The sequence below is a fragment of the Salvia hispanica genome, chromosome 3 (assembly GCF_029641045.1).
Source record: "Salvia hispanica isolate PSC_SH4W2 chromosome 3, Shi_PSC_v1, whole genome shotgun sequence".
Lineage (NCBI taxonomy): Eukaryota > Viridiplantae > Streptophyta > Magnoliopsida > Lamiales > Lamiaceae > Salvia > Salvia hispanica.
In genome coordinates, this window is record NC_142694.1 from 24,716,999 (window position 1) to 24,738,844 (window position 21,846).

Here is a 21,846-nt window from a genome sequence, read left to right on the forward strand (position 1 = left end):
ATTGATGTATGTTTGTCAAATTATGATAGCACATCAGTAGTTTGTATTTGGACCACTAATTATTTTAGTGTAAATTGGATTGTTTGGCTTATTTTTTAAACGTGATATGACTCGCTAATTAAGTTTTTATTAGTACTAATATGACTCGCTTACTATTGGCAAAAAAAAAAAAAGGAAAAGAAAAAATGGGAAAAAAGAAATATTCTGAATAGTCAGATCTATGATCATCGGCGGATCCAGGTGGGGTCGGCCGACCCCACCACCAGCCCCGGAGTGCCGCCGGGAAGTTCCTTTCATCGGTCTCCGATCCTATCGCATTCACGTCTCCGACCCCACCTCACGCGTGAGATGATGAGACTAAGCATAGAGAAAGGCTGGGAATGATGGAGGGCGAAGTCTATGGCAGCAGCGTCGGGGCAGGGAAGGCGGAGTTGAGAATGAAAAGATTTGAGTAAATTCGGAAGCGTCCTTTTCATTTTTTTCACAGAAGAGAGAGAAATAGAAAAGGGCTAATGGACACAGATAATAAGGAGAGATAACTTAGTCAACACGATTCTATCATTGTTGATTTCATTTCCCTATATTTACATGTGAACTAAAATTAAATAAATAATTGCATCAAGAAAGAAAACATGACCGACCGCATTATTTATCTAAGATTAAAAGATTAAATATGTTGATTTATAAATATGTTGATTTATCCAATTGAATGGGCTTTGCTCTTCTCGGAAGTCTACTAGTATTCAATTCTAAAATTTCAATTAATGTTAAGTTCTAATAGTGTACTATTTTTTTATATATCTAAAATTAATATTTCTTAATTTCTTCTCATTTTAGTTATAATTAAATTTTCAACTTTATTATTCTTATTCAAATTATTTTGAAAATTTCAAAATTGGGGATATTGCAAAAAAAGTATACACTCTAAGTTCATTACTAACATATTTTGGGATGACATGAGTTTTTTAATACACTAGTAAAATAGAAGAAAGATAGAAATAAAAAGTTATTGAAATATTGTTAATTAAAAATGATATACACCTAAAAAAGAGAATAATAGTTTTTTTAAAAAAATAGTGTATTTTTATAGGACGGACTAGCAAAATAGTTTATTTTTATGTGATGGAGTAAATATTTTTTTTATTAAAGTATTGATACTCGTAGGAATTATTGGAATTAAAATATATTAATATAAATAATTATATTAGTAATTATTTTAAATATTTTTAATCTGGTTCGACCCCACGATATTTAGTTTCTGGATCCGCGACTGTCTATGATAATATAAAAAAATATATAAATAATTATATACTACATTCAATTTCTCATGCAGACACCAAGTATCCAATTTATATTAAATTAGTATATCACTGGTTTGGTGATGAGGTAAATAAAATTAGTTTTCTTTTTCTTTTATTCTTTTTGTGCTTTCTTGTTTTTTTAATTTATATTAAGTTAGTTCATCGCTTACTTTTGCTTTTGGACAGATAAATAAATTTAAATTTAAAGGTCAGGTCACGAATCATTCCAACTTTGTCTTTTGAACTCAGGCATTAATTACTTTACCGCTTGACCAATTGACACACACATTTCATCACTTACTTATTTATATAGTCGAATCGAGGTGAGATATGTTAGTTCTTTTTCCTTTTATAATTGTTCTGATGTTTCCCTTTTCCTTTTCTATTTATTTTCGAGGATGAAATGCCACACCAATTTGACTTTAGGTTCCCAATGGGCCGAGTATTTATTTTTCGCTATTGGGCCTACATTTATTTATAGTAATTGGCCCAATTCTAATGAAAATAATATGGTTCCTTAGTATTGATTTCCTAGGCACTTAAGTGCCCAAATTTATTTTATAAATGTAGACTTTAGTCTGTTTGGTTCTTTTCTCAAATTAATTTTTACAACCGATCTTTCATTCCTTTGGTTCTCTCTATTTTCAAATATATAAATTAGTCTGTCCTTGTTTGTGTTTCTTTTCGGAAGACAATATTGAGAAATAACAGACACGCAATATACCAAAAATTATTGGTGATTCCAATTGAGTATAAATTCTTTTCTACACGTAACATTTGAAACTTTTAATAGCTATATCTCAACAAATTGATAAATTATTATGAGCAATTATAAACTATCATTCGACTAAGCACGCCACGCATATATTCATATATGAATATACTTGCAAATTCCAGTTTTTTTAGCTTTTAATTTAATTAATTCTTATTATGAACATGATAAGTAGATGAAAAGTGAGTGTCACACTATAAATAGATGAAGTTGGCTTCGAATATTTCACTCACAGAAAAATATTTTTGCAATTAATTTGGAGCAATGGCGATGGTGCATCTGGATGACAATAAAAATGGCACCGTTGAAGATCGGAATTCGTCAGGTGGCGGTTCAATGTGCATGGTGGGATATCGATGGACCGGTGCCGGATTCTAACGACAACAGTGGCATCAACTATAACTGGTTTCCTCAAGACTTCCTATTTGGAACTGGAACTTCTGCCTTTCAGGTTTATTTATACTAGTGTCAACACCCGTGCTATGCACGGGACATAAGATTTTTAAAATATATGTAAATAAAGATAAAATTGTGTGACGTCCGATGAAAAAGATATTAGAAGTAAAAATAAATATATAAAACGGATAAGAATATAAACTGAAAGGGAGCAAACCATATCCCACATCGGAGAATGAACAAGACTTGCAAGTGTATAAATAGGCTACCCCTACTCTATTAGTATGAGGCCTTTTGGGGAGTACTCCAAGAGCAAAACCGTGAGGGCTTTGCCCAAAGCGGACAATATCATACTAATGTGGAGTTTGGGTGTGCGCCACCGAGACCCAACAGTGGTATCAGAGCCCTGGTTCAGGGTTGGGCCTGTGTGGCTCGGGGTTTGGTGGTTGCGCTTGCAAGTTCTCCGATGTGACGAGCTCGACCAAGACCTGTGGTGACATGGTGACCTGTAACATGAGGTAGGCATGTGGTCTGTGGTCTGGTGGTCTTGGTTTAAGGTGGTGACCTGTAACATGAGGTAGGTATGTGGTCTGTTGTGGTCTGTGGTCTGGTGGTCTTGGTTTAAGGTGGTGACCTGTAACATGAGGTAGGCATGTGGTCTGTGGTCTGGTGGTCTTGGTTTAAGGGGAGGATTTGAAGGGAGCAAACCATATCCCACATCGGAGAATGAACAAGACTTGCAAGTGTATAAATGGGCTACCCCTACTCCATTAGTATGAGGCCTTTTGGGGAGTACCCCAAGAGCAAAACCGTGAGGGCTTTGCCCAAAGCGGACAATATCATACTAATGTGGAGTTCAGGCGTGCGCCACCAAGACCCAACAGTGGTATCAGAGCCCTGGTTCAGGGTTGGGCCTGTGTGGCTCGGGGTTTGGTGGTTGCGCTTGCAAGTTCTCCGATGTGACGAGCTCGACCAAGACCTGTGGTGACATGGTGACCTGTAACATGAGCAAAACCGTGAGGGCTATGCCACTGGATGCCACATTTAAAACAATTCGTCAGGTGGCGGTTCAATGTGCATGGTGGGATATCGATGGACCGGTGTCGGATTCTAACCGACAACAGTGGCATCAACCATAACTGGTTTCCTCAAGACTTCCTATTTGGAACCGGAACTTCTGCCTTTCAGGTTTATTTATATGTGTTGATTTCATTTATTAATATATTAATTATTTAATTAATGAAGGCTAATTAAATACAAATTATTGCATTTTGTTGTTTTGGAGCAGGTTGAAGGGGCTGCTGCTAAGGGAGGCAAAGGCATTAGCATATGGGATGACTTCTCTATGAGGCTTTCTTGTCTCTCACTCTCTCTTGAAATTAATTACTTAATTAATCAAGAGCATGGAAATAATTAGGGATGTCAACCGGGCCAACCCTATTCGGATTGCGGGTCAATCGGATGCGGGCTAATCGGGTTGTAATTTTTTCGGGCTATAAAAGTTCAACCCTAACCTTAAAAGCTCGGGTTTTGGGCTAGCCCAACGGGTTAATCGGATTGCTACCGATAAAATTAACAAGCGGTCAATCCAATAAATAATGGTGAAAATTAGTTGTATTTATAAAATTTAAAATATTTAATTATGATAAATTTGAGATATATGCTTAAACTCAAACATAAATATCATCAAATACTAATATTTGATATTTATGCAAAATAAAACATAAACATCAAGAAATTTTAAAGTATGTTTTAGAAATTTAAATATATATTTTTAGTGAATTTGAAGTTTCTAATTTATTTATCTATTATTATGTTAATAAAAATTTTAAATTTAATATATATATTTAATATATAAAATTGAAAGTTATTTTTTTAGTAATATACATTATAAAATAACCAATGAAGTGTCAAATTAGAGTCAAACAAATAGAATGATAGAAATTTTATCGGGTTTTCGGGTCTGGTCCTAACGGGTTGTGGGTTAATCGGGCTGTAATTTTATCGGGCTAGAAAATTTCAGCCCTAACTCTATAAATTTGGCGGGCTATTCGGGCTGATCCACGGGTTGCGGGCTATATTGACATCCCTAGAAATAATTATGTAAGGAGTGATATATTCATGTGATTGTGGTTTGTTTGCGTGTGTTGGGGGGGGGGGGGGGTGTGCAGGGAAAGTAGCTGATGGATCCAATGGAAATGTTGCATGTGACATGTACAACAGATATACGGTTATTGTTTGTTTTCTTTATGTACAATTAAAACCCGTGCCGCCGACCCTAAACTCACACTATATATATAGTGCAGGAAGATATTGCGATGAAGAAAATGAGGTTTAATTCGTATAGATTTTCCATTTCATGGGCAAGAATATTGCCGGGTTTAAATTATATTGTATCTTGTTAAAGAATGTGTTTTTCGAGTAATTGGTTAATTAATTATAGTGAAATTCTCAACAGCCGGAAGATTGGTGGAATCAACAGAATAGGAATTGCTTACTATAATGATGTTATCAACACTTTGTTACAGCATGGTTATTATATTAATTTGTTAGTTTCGATTTCTCTCTATGCAATCACAATACTATAATATATATGCATATACATGTGCAGACATAAAACCATTTGTGACACTATATCATTGGGATCTTCCTTTGTGCTTGGAAAATGAGTATGGTGGCATCTTAACCAATAAAGTCAAGTAAATAAATAAATTTATTCTCTCTGATTTGATTACTTATAAGTTGGCACTAGTAAAATAAAAGTCGTCTTACCAATGGAGCTGTGCAGGGACGATTTCCGCAAGTTCGCAGAGGTATGCTTCTGGGAATTCGGGGATCCCGTGAAGCACTGGACAACCTCAAACGAGCCATAGACCTGCGCCGTGAACGGATACGTTCAAGGCTTCGATCCCCCGACCCACAAAGTTCCTGTCCCCGGAGACAAACTTTCCACGAAGATTGTCGGCGCCCCACCCCTCGACTTCACCACTGGCGACAAGTTCATCGCTGCCGACCCCTCGGAGGCATACACGGTCGCAAAAAATCTTCTCCTTGCACACGCAGAAGCAGTCGATGTCTACAGAAGCAAGTTTCAGGAGGCACAAGGAGGGAAGATAGGCATAGTGCTCAACTTCCATTGGTTTACGCCCTTCGATGAAAAATCAAAAGCTGATGGTGAAGCCGCTTTAAGGGGGGTTGACTTCATGTTGGGATGGTACGTATCCTAAACCCTATACCCTAAACTGTCGTCGTCTGAATATAATTGTACAGGTTTTTGGAGGCTACAATGTACGGGCATCACCCCAAAAGCATGGAAGACTACATTCCACCGAACAATCTTCCATCATTCACACCTCAAGAAGTGAAAAAGATCCAAGGCTCCTACCATTTCGTTGGTCTGAATTTCTACACGACGTAGTATGCTTCCGATGATCCTCACCCACCAAATGGAGAGGGATACTATGCAGATCAAAGGGTTAAGTATTCCGGTGAGCATTCCGTTATACAACTTAAGTGAGACCAAATGAGATATTTCTATATTACTCCCTCTGTCCCATTAAATATTTCATTAAAAATGAAACGTTTCCTAAAATGGAAACAACTCTATCTCTGCTTTTTCATCTCTCTTACTTTACTCTCTCTTCATTAACTCACAAAACAACACTACATAAAATCCCATGCCGATTTTCAAATATTTCATTTTAAGTGAGATGGAGGGGAGGGAGTACTAATCTGGTTGGAATTTCTAGACGGATAAATAAAACCAAAGTAGGGTTATATTAACAAGGTAACACATGAAAATGAAGATGGGCCTGATAGGCCAGAGTATAAACATTGGCCAGCAGATAAATTAACCAACACACCAAACTGCTAGACTTAGTGGCGAAGCCAGAATTTTAAAGTTGGGGGCCCAACTTACTCTTCTTGGTTGTGACATGTGAGATACTCCCACCGTCTGACTCAACTTATTTTAACACAAATAATACCCGCAAGTGTACGGGGCTAGTGTAACAATTAGCAAGCAAGAGTATCGTATCCCACAGAGACAAGATTGTATCAACTCAAGTACCACGAACAAATTTCAATTACTATCTAGACAATCCAAGAGAAATGGTTTTGTTCTAACACTACTATAAGCATATAACAATGAAAAGAAATTAAAAGTAACAAGAGGAAATAAACACAAGTGAAAAGGTACCACAAAGAGGAGAGTAGAGTTTTGGATCCAACTACAATGGAATTGTATTGTGATTGATTCAACAACTTCGATTACCCATTTTATGTCTCTAGGATTACTAGGAAAGTCGCTAGTCTAGGTTGAGCCCCCTCGCGAGTGTACTCACCCCGTTGATTAACCCTTAATATTGAAGTCTCCTTCTAATATGTTTAGATTAACTCCATAGAACAAAAGATCCAAGCCCTCACTAAGGTTCCCCTCTCTCGAGTGTAGATTATCAAAGTGATGCTAACTCTTTTATCAAACCTAGATAGGTATCTCTCGATTACAACTATAAAGGTAAATAAACTCAATTGGTAGCTAAGCAATTGAATTGAAAAAGCACAAGAATGAACAAAGGAATCACAAGAGCTAAGCAATCAAAAGAAGTCCTTGAATTAATCACAAACATCCATTGTAGTCTTCACCAAAACTCCACAATAAAATTAGCTACTCATGTTCTTCATGAAAACTAAAACAATGGATTCAATCAAATACATAAAAGAAAGCAAATAGATACTCCTGTGGAACGATTCTATGGATTAGAGACTCCAATCTCTCGATTTGTAGTCTTCAATCTTCAAATCTCTCTTCAAAGTGTTCTTGGGGAAGTGTAGAGTGTGTTGGAGGCGGTGGAATGTTGAATGAATCTCGTCCAATCCAACCCTAGCCTTTTTCTCTTGATTTTTCCGTCAAAAATCGCGTTTTCAGAAGTCAAACCCGTCAGACTGACTGACCCGGCCGCGTAGGAATTTAGTGCTGTAAATCTACCCGGCCGGGTGACCATTTCAGACCCCTTTCTGAACTCGTCACGCTGTCTTCAGGGTACCCAGCGGGGTAGAATTTATTAGAGTAAAACTCACCCGGCCGGGTGTAGCCTTTAAAGGCCTGCTGCCTCCTATTCACAATAGGCCGGATTTTTGCCTATTTTTTATCTACTTATCCTAGAACACTCAACAAACACATGAAACTCCAAAATATAGGTTAATTGGCTGGAAATAGACAATTCAAGCATCAAAACTCAACATTAAGCACCTCAACATACCAATTAAACCGACTAAAACATGAGTTTATCACCGTCCCATAGAAATTGGCCCTTTATGGTTGACACGGGTTTTAATGCGTAATTTGGTAAAGTAAGAGGAAGGAGAAAAAGTAGTTGAAATTGTGTAGTGGATGGTGGACCCATAAATGAAAAAGTAAAAAAGAACGAGAAAAAGGTTACCATGAATGGATATGTGACTATTTCTATGGGACGGACGAATAAGGAAATATGGTCAATTTCTATGGGACGGAGGGAGTATTTTTTTCTTTTGCTGTCGCCAAAGCCTGATACAACCTGAAAGGTCTTACTTGTTTGTGTGTGTACAGTTTATACAGTGTGTTCAAAAGGAAATAACAGGTTCCCTAGGTCCAGCAGATCCACTAGATCACGCGGTCTAGGAACTCGTTGGTCGCAGGAAATTCCGGTCGTCGGACACACGGAGCACTTCTTTCAAAAACCCTCAACCACTTTACTAAACCTAGTATAGGGAAGTAGGGATCGATCCCACAGAGAAGGATGCGTAATACTCGTATTCAAGGATTTGGGTGTGTTTTTGGTGTTGGTTGCTGCCACGCATTTTTTTGGGCTGAGGAAAACAAATTAAACTTGACTTGAGAATCTTTAAAACTCCTAAGCTAACAGCTAGACCTAGGCGAAATTATAAGAGAACGTTGCAAAGGAAATTAACTGCTCAACACTTGATCTAAGAAAACTACTTTACTTACTAGACCTAGGAAACAAACTGACTGTGGGGACCATGACTGAAAAAGCAGAGTACGTACGAAAAGCTGGCAGAATAACTAACTCTAGTACTAACTAACAGCGACATCATCTTCTACAACCAAATTGCGTAAAACTCATAAGAAAATCAACATGAACGAAATCAAAACAGAGCAACTAATTTTAAGTCAAATCAATGCATAATCAACGAAGAACTGAACAGATCTGCAGACGCTAGACGAAGCAAAACAGAAAACAAGAAGAAAACATCAAACCCATCTAACAACTTTCTTTTCTCACTTCGAATCCAACCTCAGACGCTAAATCCACTCCGGATCCAAGCGTCCAACACGAACTCCAACCAACAGAAACACTTCATCACTTCAGATTCGAACAACAACCTCCAAACAGTCAATAAACCACAGATCTATCACCAAATTCCCATATCAAACACCACAATATCAAAATAAAACAGAGATCGACATAATACTTGTAAAAATAAACTTCCAGCAGAGAGATCTACGTAAATCAACTTGAAATTCAACTACTAAACGCAAATCAACCAAAGCGTAAAGATAATAAGTATCATCAACAACCAAGTCGACTCCCAAAAGTGAAGTTCGACAGCAAAACGAGCAAACAACTGAAATTAAGAGAAATTGTATCTTCGTCCACACTCGGACGGTGTTGCAAATGCGAAACTTCTAAAGAAAATAACCCTTCGTACCCGACTACCCCAGATCTCCCATTCCCAAGTGTGTGTAATGTGTGTGAGCTAAGAAAAGAGTGAAAAAGTGATATGATGTGCGTTGCATGCTCTTCTATATATAGGCGTTGGAGTGGGGCCCAGCGAGGTATAGATAAGACTTTGTTACCCTCAGCTATTGACTCCCTCTGTCACGCCTTCTTTTCTTTTAAATCCTGCTCACTTCGTTCCTTTCCTTCGCTAGACCATCTCCTTCAGCACTTCCTCGATCTAGCGATTTTTCTTCACACACCTAGCTTAGGAAACGTGTTAGACCCAACAAATTATAACGTTTTTCACATATAACCGATGCATGAAATTAGCCTTATCACAACCTAAGTGGGGACTTCAAGAAAAATGGATAACATGTGCGGAATAACTTTAAAAAAATTGAAGTTAATAATAATATTTATAAGATACAATTATGGATCTCTTAGAATTCTATGGAGCAAAAACTAAGGATAAAACTAAATAAAAGGAACTTTGTGAAGCTAAAACAAACAAAAAAATATAAAAAACTGGACATTATGACTTATATGATTCGAACACTGAATGCGCAATCAATCGCCTGCGCTAGGCGTCCAGAGCCTTTGTCCTTGCGGCAAAGAGCTTAGACATTATTGTATGAGGTACCGAGTTCGAGCCCTCTTGACATCAATTGTAATTTCCTCCTTTGTATACGAGTTTTTTTAATATTTAAAAAAAAAAAACGATATGCGCTAGGCATCCACATTTGTCTCACTAATATATGTATATATAATATAGTAAATATTGAAATTAGTGTTAATTGTAATTTCCTCCTTTGTATAAGAGTTTTTTTAATATTTAAAAAAAAAAAAACCATATGCGCTAGGCATCCACATTTGTCTCACTAATATATGTATATATAATATAGTAAATATTGAAATTAGTGGGGGGGCCATGGGCCCCCTGCCCCTCATGTGGCTTCGCCATTGCAGCTATTAATACCAAGATAAATTATTTTATCCGGACAAAGCATAGGTACCAAATAGAGCCTTAGTATTAATTTTTTCATTATATTCACTCTGCAGTAAAGAGGGGAAATGAGTACATTGGAACAAAGGTAATTACTAATATCTCATTTTCAATTTCATATTTTTAAAATCATCAATATTATATATCTCTCACGTCAATCTTTTTAGTCTGGGTGTAGGGCTGGGTAAAAATATCGAAAAAATGATATATCGCTCGTATGGTATTGAAAAATATCGAAAAATTATCAAATTTTTAGTATATCGTAATTTTCGATACGATACAGTATCGTATCGTAAGTTTCCGATACGATAACGATATGAATATCCTTATATCGCGATATATCGTTTTATATCGAATATATCGAAACATATTGAAATCCAATACATATTGAAGTTTAAAATTATAAATATATATAAATCCATTTAATTTATTCATATATTTAGAAAATATATACGGATTGAAGTTTAAAATTATAAATATATATAAATCCATTTAATTCATTCATATATTTAGAAAATATATACGGAGTATATGAAATCCTAATAAGAATATTATATATTTTATTGTGTAGAAGTTTTATTAATTTTTGTGTTATTTTTCAGTTTTGAAATTATATTTTTCGATATATAGGTGTTCGATACGATAACGATATTTCGATATATCGTATCAATCTTACGATATATCGAAATATCGATACGATAACGATATTGATATTATCCATATCGAAAGTTCGATATATCGAAATTCGATATATCGAAACTTTCGATACGATAACGATATGAAATTTTTTCATATCGATATTTTCGATACGAAACACGATACAACATTTCCGATACGATATATCGTATCGACCCACCCCTAGATGTGTGTGGCTATACTCTGTTCCAAATGGGATTTATGAGATGCTCTTGTATATGAATGACAAATATCCAAAGCTCAAAGAAATATACATAGCTGAAAATGGTAATACTATTTTATTAGGTTATAAATCATATTATATGTTAAGTATAATAACAACTAATTGTAAATTCTAAAAGGATTTCCCACTGAGAGTGATCACAAGAAGACAACTAAAATTAGGACTGACAATTTTTGGCACGACACGATAACACGACACGAACTCGCACGAAATTAATAGGTATATATCAAAGCTTATTGAGTTCGTGTCCTTATCGTGTCGACACGAAAATTTCGTGTCGTGTTCGTGTTACATGTTAAGAAATAATATTATAATATTATTATTATTTTATTTATTTTAAAATTTAAATTAGGTTTAGTCTAATGGAACACTTAGTATTAGTATAGTGTCGTGTTCGTGTTACACGTTAAGAAATAATATTAATATAGTTTCATTATTGTATCGTGTCATATATGTGTTGTTATTGCGTATTGTTGACCTGAAATGGTCCGTGTCGTTAGTATCAACAAGAAGATCACATGTAAGCCAGCTCAAGCTGATGATACTGCTTAATCAATTTTCACACACATACACACACACTACCTTGAAAAGGGCTTCTAGAGGTGCGGCGGCGCTCATGGCGGAGGAGGAGCGTAGATTGAAAATGGGTAGAAAAGGCGATGCGACGATTGGTGAACCCAATTGCGGTATCATCCGCTCTGCAAATCTTTGTAGGCGGCGACCTATTATGGTCATTTTAACTTGTCAGTATTTCATTTTTCTATTATTTAAACTGCAAAATATGGAAAAATCAAACAAATCTTTAATCGTTTAGGAAAAATGCTTTCTCATGAAGACACTATCAATTTTCTTCTGTTTTTTTCATTATCATTTTTTTTTAGGGCAACTGTTACTTCTGAAAGTGAAAATTAAGCAGTGTGTTTTAAATGAGATACTGATAATTTAGTCTAATTTTGGCTTTAAAAATAGTCTTAAATTGTATACAAACTTTATATTTCACTTATTATGTTTTAATTCGACCTGAATACAATATTTCAGGCAAAAACTAATCTTATATGAGTAACCGTCAAATATTTATAATATTGTTGAATTAGTTGTGTCAAGTATGATAATAAAAATGAAAAACAGAAAAAAGCCACAGTTTAGTCAAATTATAGTTTTGACAAACACGAATTTTACATGTTTTTAAGAACTAGATTTGACTCGTTTTAAATGTCAATCATGCAAATTATGTTCTTCAATTGCATATGTTATATATTTGATATTTTTGACGTGTTTATTGATAAATAATAGAAAAAGGTGAAAAAAGGCTAAAGTGCAGCAGCCTCTGTTCGAGCCCATTCTTCCAGCGTGTTTGAAGTCCAATCAGTGCTTACTACATGCCATTCTATTCATCTTCGAAAGAACTTCGCGTGGATATCTCGCACGTCTCAATCAGAGTTCTGTGGAGAAAGTTATGACCATTCTACGAACGTTGCGCAGTGTAGTCAAAGCTGGCGGGAATTTAGGCGGAAATTCACGGAAGAAAAGAAATTATAATATTGTGAAGCCAAATCTCTCCTATTTCTTGTAGGCCACGAAAATTATCAAAAATAAACCTTTTTCCATCCTATAAATACCTCTAACCTAATTCATAATTTCCATCTCAGAGCCTCCAATCCTTCTCCATCTTTACACCTTCTTCCATCTCTGAGCCTTCAATCCTTCTCCATCTCTACACCTTCTTCCATCTCAGAGCCTCCAATCCTTCTCCATCTCTACATCTTCCTCCATCTCAGAGCCTCCAATCCTTCTCCACCTCTACACATTCTTTCATTCCATAATCCACACATAATTCATCCATCTTCCATTAGAGCGGAGCTCTACAGATCAGGCAAGAGCAGACTGAAGATTGAAGATTCAACTTTGGGTTTTATCTATTTCTTTCATGTCTAGTACTTTTATTGTATTTACTACTTCTCTATGAGTAGTTAAATATCTTTTGTGTGATTTTTGGTGAAGACTATTATAAACATGTTTTGATTTATTGAATTGAACTTTTACCTAGTTCTTGTGATTGTTTTGTTTGTTCTTGTGCTTTTATTGTTCTTTTGTATGACCAACTTTAGAACTATGTCCGTTTAACTAGATTAATCGAGAGATAGCTAGTTTTACGTGGTAAAAAGAACGGGTACAACACATAGGTTTATCTACACTCAAGAGAGGGGACCCTTTGTGAGGGGCTTGAGTCTTAGGAACTTAAGGAGTTAGAATCTAATCTATTGGAAGGAGACTTTGATACTTAGAGTCTAATCTACTGGATAGGTGCACTCGAGAGAGGGCTTATCCTAGAATCGCGACTTTCATAATAATCCTGGGGACACATAAAGGTAAAGGTTCTATGAGATTAATCATCACTAGGTCGTACTAGTTGGATCCTAAAATTCTACATTCTTTAGCCTGTTTTGTATTATTTTATTTTATTTTTATTTGTTTATATTTTTGTCTAGTTTATAAATCCAAAACCCAAAAAAATACTTCGTGTCTCTAAATAGTATATGACGCTAGTATATGATAGCAAGTTGCAATTTTATTGTAACATCCCGGATTTTAAAACCCTAATTTTAGAGCCCTAGAATTTATTTTTTTTATGACGTGGAATCGAGAATGCATTTATTTCATGTGATGATATGGTCGAGTTGAGTCTAGGGTTTGCGTTGAAAGTTTGAAAAGTCAAACTTGTTGATTTTATGATGTGGCATGTGATTTATTAAATTATGAGATTTATGTGGTAAATTAATTGTGTAAGGGTGAGTGAGAATATTAGAGAAAATTTCCATAAATACTTGTCATCCTAATTCTTGAAATTTTCGACCCCTTGGCCTTTTGGAGAAGGAATTCTATTTTTTTGGATTTAATTTAATTCTTGGGATATTCATCCAAATTAAATCCAAGACCTAATTATTTTCCTTTTGAAGAGAGAAAAATCGAGCCCTTTGTTTTTAAGTGATTTTCGAAAATCACTATTCTTGGGAAGGAAAGAATTGTTTTATTTTGTTTGGTCCCTTACTTGATTTCCTTCCATACCTAGAATTTAATTATTCTACCAAATCTTTCCATACTTCAAGAGATCTTGCCTTACCTTATTCTAGGCAATATTTAACAAAATCCATGCCTTATTTAATAGGCACAGGGACGCCTATTTCTACTCCAAGTTAGGAGAATCCTTAATTTTATTTTGTTCCGTAATAATTTATTCTACTCCGTAAAATATACCAAAACAAAGTCTTGGCAATTTGAGAGGCCTAATTTTCGAAAACTAGGGAGATTTGCCCTAGGATCTATTTTTGTTAATTCTTCTTCCCTACTTCACAATATTTATTTAATTTTGGAGAATGAGATCTTACCAAATATTCTATTCTGATTACCTAAAGATCTTGTTGGACTCTATAAATAAGAACCAAAACCCCTTAACCCTAGCCCCATATTTTCGCCCCCTCCCATACTACACGCCCCCTCTCATCTTTTGTTCTCTCTCAATTTTCTTCTACTTTACTCCATTAATCCTTCATCCCTTGAGAAGAAATTGAAGTTTAATCCGAGGATATTGAAGAACCAAGTCTCTACTTTGTTTCTACCGATTGCTTTTCTCTAAAAAGGTATTTTGTTTATGAATTCTTCTTATTCTTCTTCTACTTCTTTTTTTCTTCTTTCTAACCGATTAATCGGTCTTCTTGAACCCTCATGCATCTTAGTTGAGTGAAAGTGGGATAAAAGGGATGTGGGAATATGTTCATGTGTGTGTGTGTGGCGTGTGTGCCGTGTGTGCGCGTGTGTGTGTGGCGTGTGTGTGTGTCGTGTGGTGTGTGTGTTGTGTAGAGTGTGTTTGATGGTTAAATATTCTTGTGGGATAAACATGATCTTGATTAATTAGTAATGATGAGATAAATCAATGGAAAAGGGAAAAGGAGTATTGAGACATGCATGAGTAAGAGTAGTATTGAACCTAATTTGTGATATGTGCCTATGTGATTAAAAGGTGAAACTTTGGTTGCGAAGCCGGATAACGGAAAAGCGAAACTACTTGAAAACTAAGCAGTCGAGGTGGGCTTTACTCTTAAAACTCTCTTTTATTTTATCAAAATGTTGTTTGGTGTTATAAGGGTGGTTTAACTGTTATGCCATGCCTATGTTTGTTTTTAATGTGATATTTGATATGCTTATACGAATTCGGGTCTGAGTATGGGCCGCAAGCCCTACCAGGCTGTGTACACGATGGGATCGGAGCCGTCCTTGGTAGTCGGCCGGTCTCGTGGGCGAAAAGTGTGGCCACACTTTCGTCGCACCATGGAATGATTGTGATTTCGATGAGAAAATGGGGGATTATTTTGACTGGCCAGTCTATGAAAACATATTTTGTGATACTCGTGATATTTCTCTTTTAACTGCTTAAAACTCGAGTTCACTTGGTAAGGGTGGCATAACTTATAAAACGTTTTGGCAATGAGCCCACTGAGTATTTCAAAATACTCAGCCCTGCATGTGTTTTTCTTATGTGCAAGTTGAACGATGACGAGCGGTGGCGGGTGTTGAGGAGGATAAATAATTAATATGGATATGTTGAACTTAAAGCGTAGTTGTGTCTTCATACATAGCTATTCTCTCTCTTGGTCGTTTTCCGCTGAATCTTGATACTCTTTAGAATTTCTTTTTGGGATAATTGCACCCTAGCCTTTTCTTGTGGTTTTCATCTTGGATATTTTTGTCATACTCTTCAGATATTTTGATCGTCATTTATGATACCTTCCTTCTTCTTTTAAACTTCTAGGTTTAGTAGTTGTTTTAAATGCTCTGATGTTACCTTTATTAATTTGGCCAACACTCTTTAAATGAAACCCTAGCCTATGTTTACTTCTTTGGAGTCCGTTTGGGTAGCAGCCGCCGCATTTATTGTACCCTAGGAGGGCGGGCTGTTACATTTATTCCCTGTGTTCGATATCCCGGTACTGACCTTTAGCTATACTAGATCTACCTTGTAAACTTGCAGGTATTTTTAGTGCTAATAAATAGTGCATAAATTTTTTGGCGCCGTTGCCGGGGAGTATTATTGCTTTAAGCTGATATTGTAGAACGGTTGATAATACTAATTTGGAGTGTAATATTTTGTATAGTTTTATTTAATTTGGTTTTTATTTGTTTTGCAAGGAGCACGAAGGACAACAATGGATTACTCTCCGCTCCTATGGAAGATGCAATTATCTGCTACAACATTTGATATACTCCGTAGAGCGTGGGTGAGATATAAACATATGCTTGCTCTCTTGTTTTTATTATTTTTTTTCTCCTCCGTAGAGCTGAAGTTTTTCTCCGTAGAACTTAAGTTTGAAAAAAACATTTAAAAAAAACCTCTCTTCTTTGAACATTTTTTTTTTCCTTTACTTCTGATTTTCTTTTTTCTGTTCTTTTTTTTACAAATACTTTTTTTCTTTTTAAAGAAAAACTAGAACCTCCTTCCTTCTATTTTTATTTTATTTTCTCCACATAATTCATACACACACTTCAAATGCACATTACTTAATCAAATTCTTTGTATTCTACCGATTATTCATGTGCTTAACTGTCAATCAACACAAGATACGTTCTCTTTTAATTTCGGAACTTTGATCTTGAATTCTTTCATTGAATGCCTTTGTTGTTGATATATATTGGGAGTTTGGATAGGAGTTTGATGAGTGACGATTTAATTGGGATTTATTCTTGATGAATTTGTATGTTTTAGATTGTTGGAATTAATTATTGTTGGGTGTGCTTGAGTATGTTTGATCTTTGGTGGATGAAAATTGAATATCACTTTGGTTTGATTGTTGATATACATAGTTCATGTTCATAGCATTGCGAGGCTATTTTATCTTGCATGAATTGTGTTTTTAAGAGCTTAAATTATTTTGCGTGATCTTGGTCTATTGTTGAAAATTTTTGCAATTAATTGGGGGATAGAGAATATTACGGAGGATGAAAAATGATCATGTTAAGGTAGATAATTTGATTTGCATATTTTATGCCTTGATATGATTAAAGTTTGGGGGATTGCCACATATTATGCATTGTACTACAATTTTCTTCATTCTATAATCACATTGCGAAATTGTAGGTACAAAAGGCATCCCAAAGGAAGTCCCGAGAATGGGGGCTAACTTATGAGAACGTCAAGCTAAAGACGTTAACCAAGCGCTTGTTGGGAGGCAACCCAACATTGATATCATTTTTATCCTTATTTTTTTTATTTTTAGTTTACTCACGTCCCTACCGACTTTTCAAACTTATTCTTAACGTAGTTTTGAATAAGTTTGGGGGGATGAAGTGGTGGACCGTGAGTTTAGTTGTTTTTGTTAGTTTTTTATTTTTATTTTAGTAAACTCGAGGTGAATCCTGTCAAGAGCATAACATAGAAAACTTAGAAATACTCATGTTTAGGGACATCAGACCGAGTTGCCTATGATAAAAAGTTCTTTTGTGTGTTGGTTGAGTTGACTTGATGCATTGATTTGAAGGTTTAGTTAAAAGGTGCACAATTAATGAATTGTTTGTTTACTTTGAATCATGCTTATACCATGTGAGACTTGAGTTATAATTTCCTTCTTGTGTGATTTATCTGCATTCATGTATTTGTTTCTAGAACTTGCTCCTAGTCTGCCTAAGTCTACATAGTGTTTAAATGATAAAAGAGGACCTTAGACCATCTTTGTTAGCTACTTTCTATATCCAAACTATTGACCTTACTCAAACATTTTTTCCCTAGCTAGCCACTTTGAGCCGTCAAAGCCTTTTTCTTTGGAAGCTAAATAAAGGGGAATATCCATGCACTCTTGGTGAGTTTTAGTTTATATTTTGTGAAAAGAGTTAGAGAGATAAGGTAGAAAAAAAGTAGTGTGCTTACTTGTGAAAAGTGCATAGACATCTGTGGTTTGAATGAGATATTTGGTTGTGCATAAAAGAAAAAAGAAAGAAAGAAAGAAAGGATGCACAAAAGAAAAAAAAATTGAAAAGAAAAGAAAAAGAAAAAGAAAAAGAAAATCAAAAGAATTTGGGAAGTGAGAAGAAATTTAGACAAAGAAAGTGAATTTACTGAGATTCGAATTGTTGGTGGAGTGCTAAGTTCGATGTAGTAGAACTTGATCACTTTTGCTATGTTTGGGTTTAGTCACTTTTTAGCCATATTTCCTCACCTTACCAAAGAGCTTATATTCTAACCTAAAATAAAAATCTTTCGGATTTTTTATTTTAATCACATAAAGTAGAGGAGAGATTAGACTTCAAGCAAGCCAATGGTAAACTTTGCATGTTGCATGATCCAAGAGCATACACTTTTTCTAATAAACATTTTGAGAGTGAGTGATAAACACACTTCTAAACACTGTGAGCGCATGTACTTCAAGGTGATCAACGAGCTAGTAATGAAAATACACTAATAAATTTTGCTTGATTTGATTTGTGTTATTGTCAAACTCTTTATTTTTTGTTAAAAAATTTTAGGCAACTATGGAGTCTAGTTCTTAGCATCCGTGTTTCTTTATTAGTTTTTCTTTTGTTTTGTTTGAGGACAAACAAATAATTAAGTTTGGGGGAGTTGACAAACACGGATTTTGCATGTTTTTAAGGACTAGATTTGACTCGTTTTAAATTTCAGTCATGCAAGTTATGTTCTTCAATTGCATATGTTATACATTTGATATTTTTGATGTGTTTGTTGATAAATGATAGAAAAAGGTGAAAAAAGGCCAAAGTGCAGCAGCCTCTGTTCGAGCACATTCTGCCAGCGTGTTTGAAGTCCAATCAGTGCTTACTATATGCCATTCTCTTCGTCTTCGAAAGAACTTCGCGTGGATATCTCGCACGTCTCAATCGGAGTTCTGTGGAGAAAGTTATGACCATTCTACGAACGTTGCGCAATGCAGTCAAAGCTGGCGGGAATTTAGGCGGAAATTCACGGAAGAAAAGAAATTATTATACTGCGAAGCCAAATCTCTCCTATTTCTTGTAGGCCACGAAAATTATCAAAAATAAACCTTTTTCCATCCTATAAATACCTCAAACCTAATTCATAATTTCCATCTCAGAGCCTCCAATCCTTCTCCACCTCTACACATTCTTTCATTCCATAATCCACCCATAATTCATCCATCTTCCATTGGAGCAGAGCTCTGCAGATCCAGGCAAGAGAAGACAGAAGATTGAATATTCAACCTTGGGTTTTATCTATTTCTTTCATGTCTAGTACTTTTATTGTATTTACTACTTGTCTATGAGTAGTTAAATATCTTTTGTATTTTTTGGTGAAGACTATTATAAACATGTTTTGATTTATTGAATTGAACTTTTACCTAGCTCTTGTGATTGTTTTGCTTGTTCTTGTGCTTTTATTGTTCTTTTATCTTACCAACTTTAGAACTATGTCCGTTTAACTAGATTAATCGAGAGATAGCTAGTTTTACGTGGTAAAAAGAACAACACATAGGTTTATCTACACTCGAGAGACGGGACCTTTTGTGAGGGCTTGAGTCTTAGGAACTTAAGGAGTTAGAATCTAATCTATTGGAAGGAGACTTTGATAGTTATAGTCTAATCTACTGGATAGGTGCACTCGAGGAAGGGCTTATCCTAGATCTACCCTGTAAACTTGCAGGTGTTTTTAGTGCTAATAAATAGTGCATCAAGTTCTTCCACAACTTTAAACAATGACCGATTAAATCATAACTTTGACGATCTTATGAATTGTCTCGTGGATTTAGATCTGGGAGAATTGTGCATGATGTGGACGTCGGGAACATCCAGAGAGAATTGAGGATGACGTGCAATAAGCATATGAGCTTATTAATATGTTCCCGACGTCCACATCATACGTTCTCAACGTCCACATCACATCATGCTTGATTCTCCTGAAATTCAAATTCACGGGACTATTCAGAAAATCATTAAAGTTATGATTTAATAGGTCAATTTTTAAAGTTAAGGAGTGTAATAGAATTTGACCAAACTTGGTGATTTTTTGGCTATACACAAACAAATACCATGTACGTCAGTCGGATATAACATTGACTCGTCTTGGGATTTAACACATGAAATGCAACGTTTATACATTACTATTTTAGACTACTTTTTAAATATATAAGAAATATAAGAATTTGTCTTAAGTTTATGATTTTTAGGGTTCAATATACTTTTTAGATTTAAAAAAAATGGTTCAATATACTTTTTAAATTCAATAATCATTTTTTTTAAATCATGTAATTTTTTAGCGTTGATCAAAGGATTTATTGGCGAGAATAAGAAAGATTTTACCAATTGAGAGTGAAAAATATTTTACTATTAATTAAATTACATATAATTATCAAAATTGGGTGCTAATTATAATGATTATGAATTTAGGACTAGGTTTAGAATGTGCCGGGTATTCAGTTCTTGCTCATAAAAGTGGGCCTACTTTTAATTGTCCAATTCGAAGGAAAATATTCTGGCTCATTAATTTTCTTCTAGCATATAATGGGCCTGTGTGTATTTTTTATAAGTTAATTGTATAACTTCAAAGAGGTAACCAGCGACAAAAAAAATGAGCTCTATATAATTAAGCACCATTAATATAGAATTTTTTATAAGGTGATTGCTCTGCTGAGCGACTCGAAATGAGCGCCAGCTGAGGGACACAGAGGGTTTATATATTGAAATCTGCTTTATATATATAAATAAATATACTTATAACTTATATGGGAGAGAATGAACGAGGTGGGGTCAAGGTAGTAGTGTAGGAATATTTAATTGTGGGCAGAAGTCTTTGAAATAAAACTAACTTTAAAGTTTGCGTTTTGTTCAATATTGGTAGCGTTTTATACCACAGCACCTCATGTTTTATTGCACAGCAGAGGATCTGTGTCCCCAGCTGCGCGCCTCGTTCCTTATCATTATTTTTTCTTTTTTTTTAATTCATTTTACATTATGAAATCATATCCTATTTCATAATTAAATATTGTCAGATAATATTGAGTAAAAACTTTACCTGCATTTTGTACAGTTTTTTTAACTCATAAAATATCATCGGCTCAATTAGAGGTGTCAAGTGGGCCAGGCCGGCCTAGGCCCGGTGAGGACCGGTGAGATTTAGACCCAGCCCGGCCCAGGCCCACGTCTGAAACGGGCTGAGCCGGGCCTAGGTTTTGGTTGATACTAATGGGCCCAGCCCAGCCCGAGCCCAGTTAGCAAGTGGGCCAGTCTGGGCTGGGCCGGGCTAGATTTATATTTCTATGATGAATGAAAAGTAAATGATGTCTTCATAATTTCATATCCAAAAACAAGATAAAGTAGGGAGGAGGAGATGAATATGCAAAGAATTATCAACCTATATTTATAGGAGATTAGGAGCATGATAAGTGTAAAATATAGCCGTTGAAGTATAGGAAAATGGCTAAGTAATTATGTGTATTAATAGAGTATCATGATTCATGATCAACTAAAATACACGATTTCTTATATACATATTATAACATAGGGGCACACTATGGTGCCACCTATATTAAAGTGACAATGTAACACCATTTTTAAGCGTCAGATCTCCTATATAGATGGCTTAGATTGGATTGTAGAAATAGAATACGGAATGCTTGGTTGTTCACAATATGTTGCTTACCAGGGTAATTTTATCTTTTTATTGGAATTAAATTCAAAACGGGAATGGAAAATCCCGGTTATTTTGGGCGCTGATTCAT

At 35.3% G+C, this 21,846-nt stretch overlaps 1 pseudogene; it reads left to right on the top strand.

Moving 5' to 3' along the window:
- The first annotated feature begins 2,321 nt into the window (after positions 1-2,321).
- Positions 2,322-11,326, top strand: LOC125209705 (cyanogenic beta-glucosidase-like; annotated as a pseudogene).
- Positions 11,327-21,846: the final 10,520 nt, after the last annotated feature.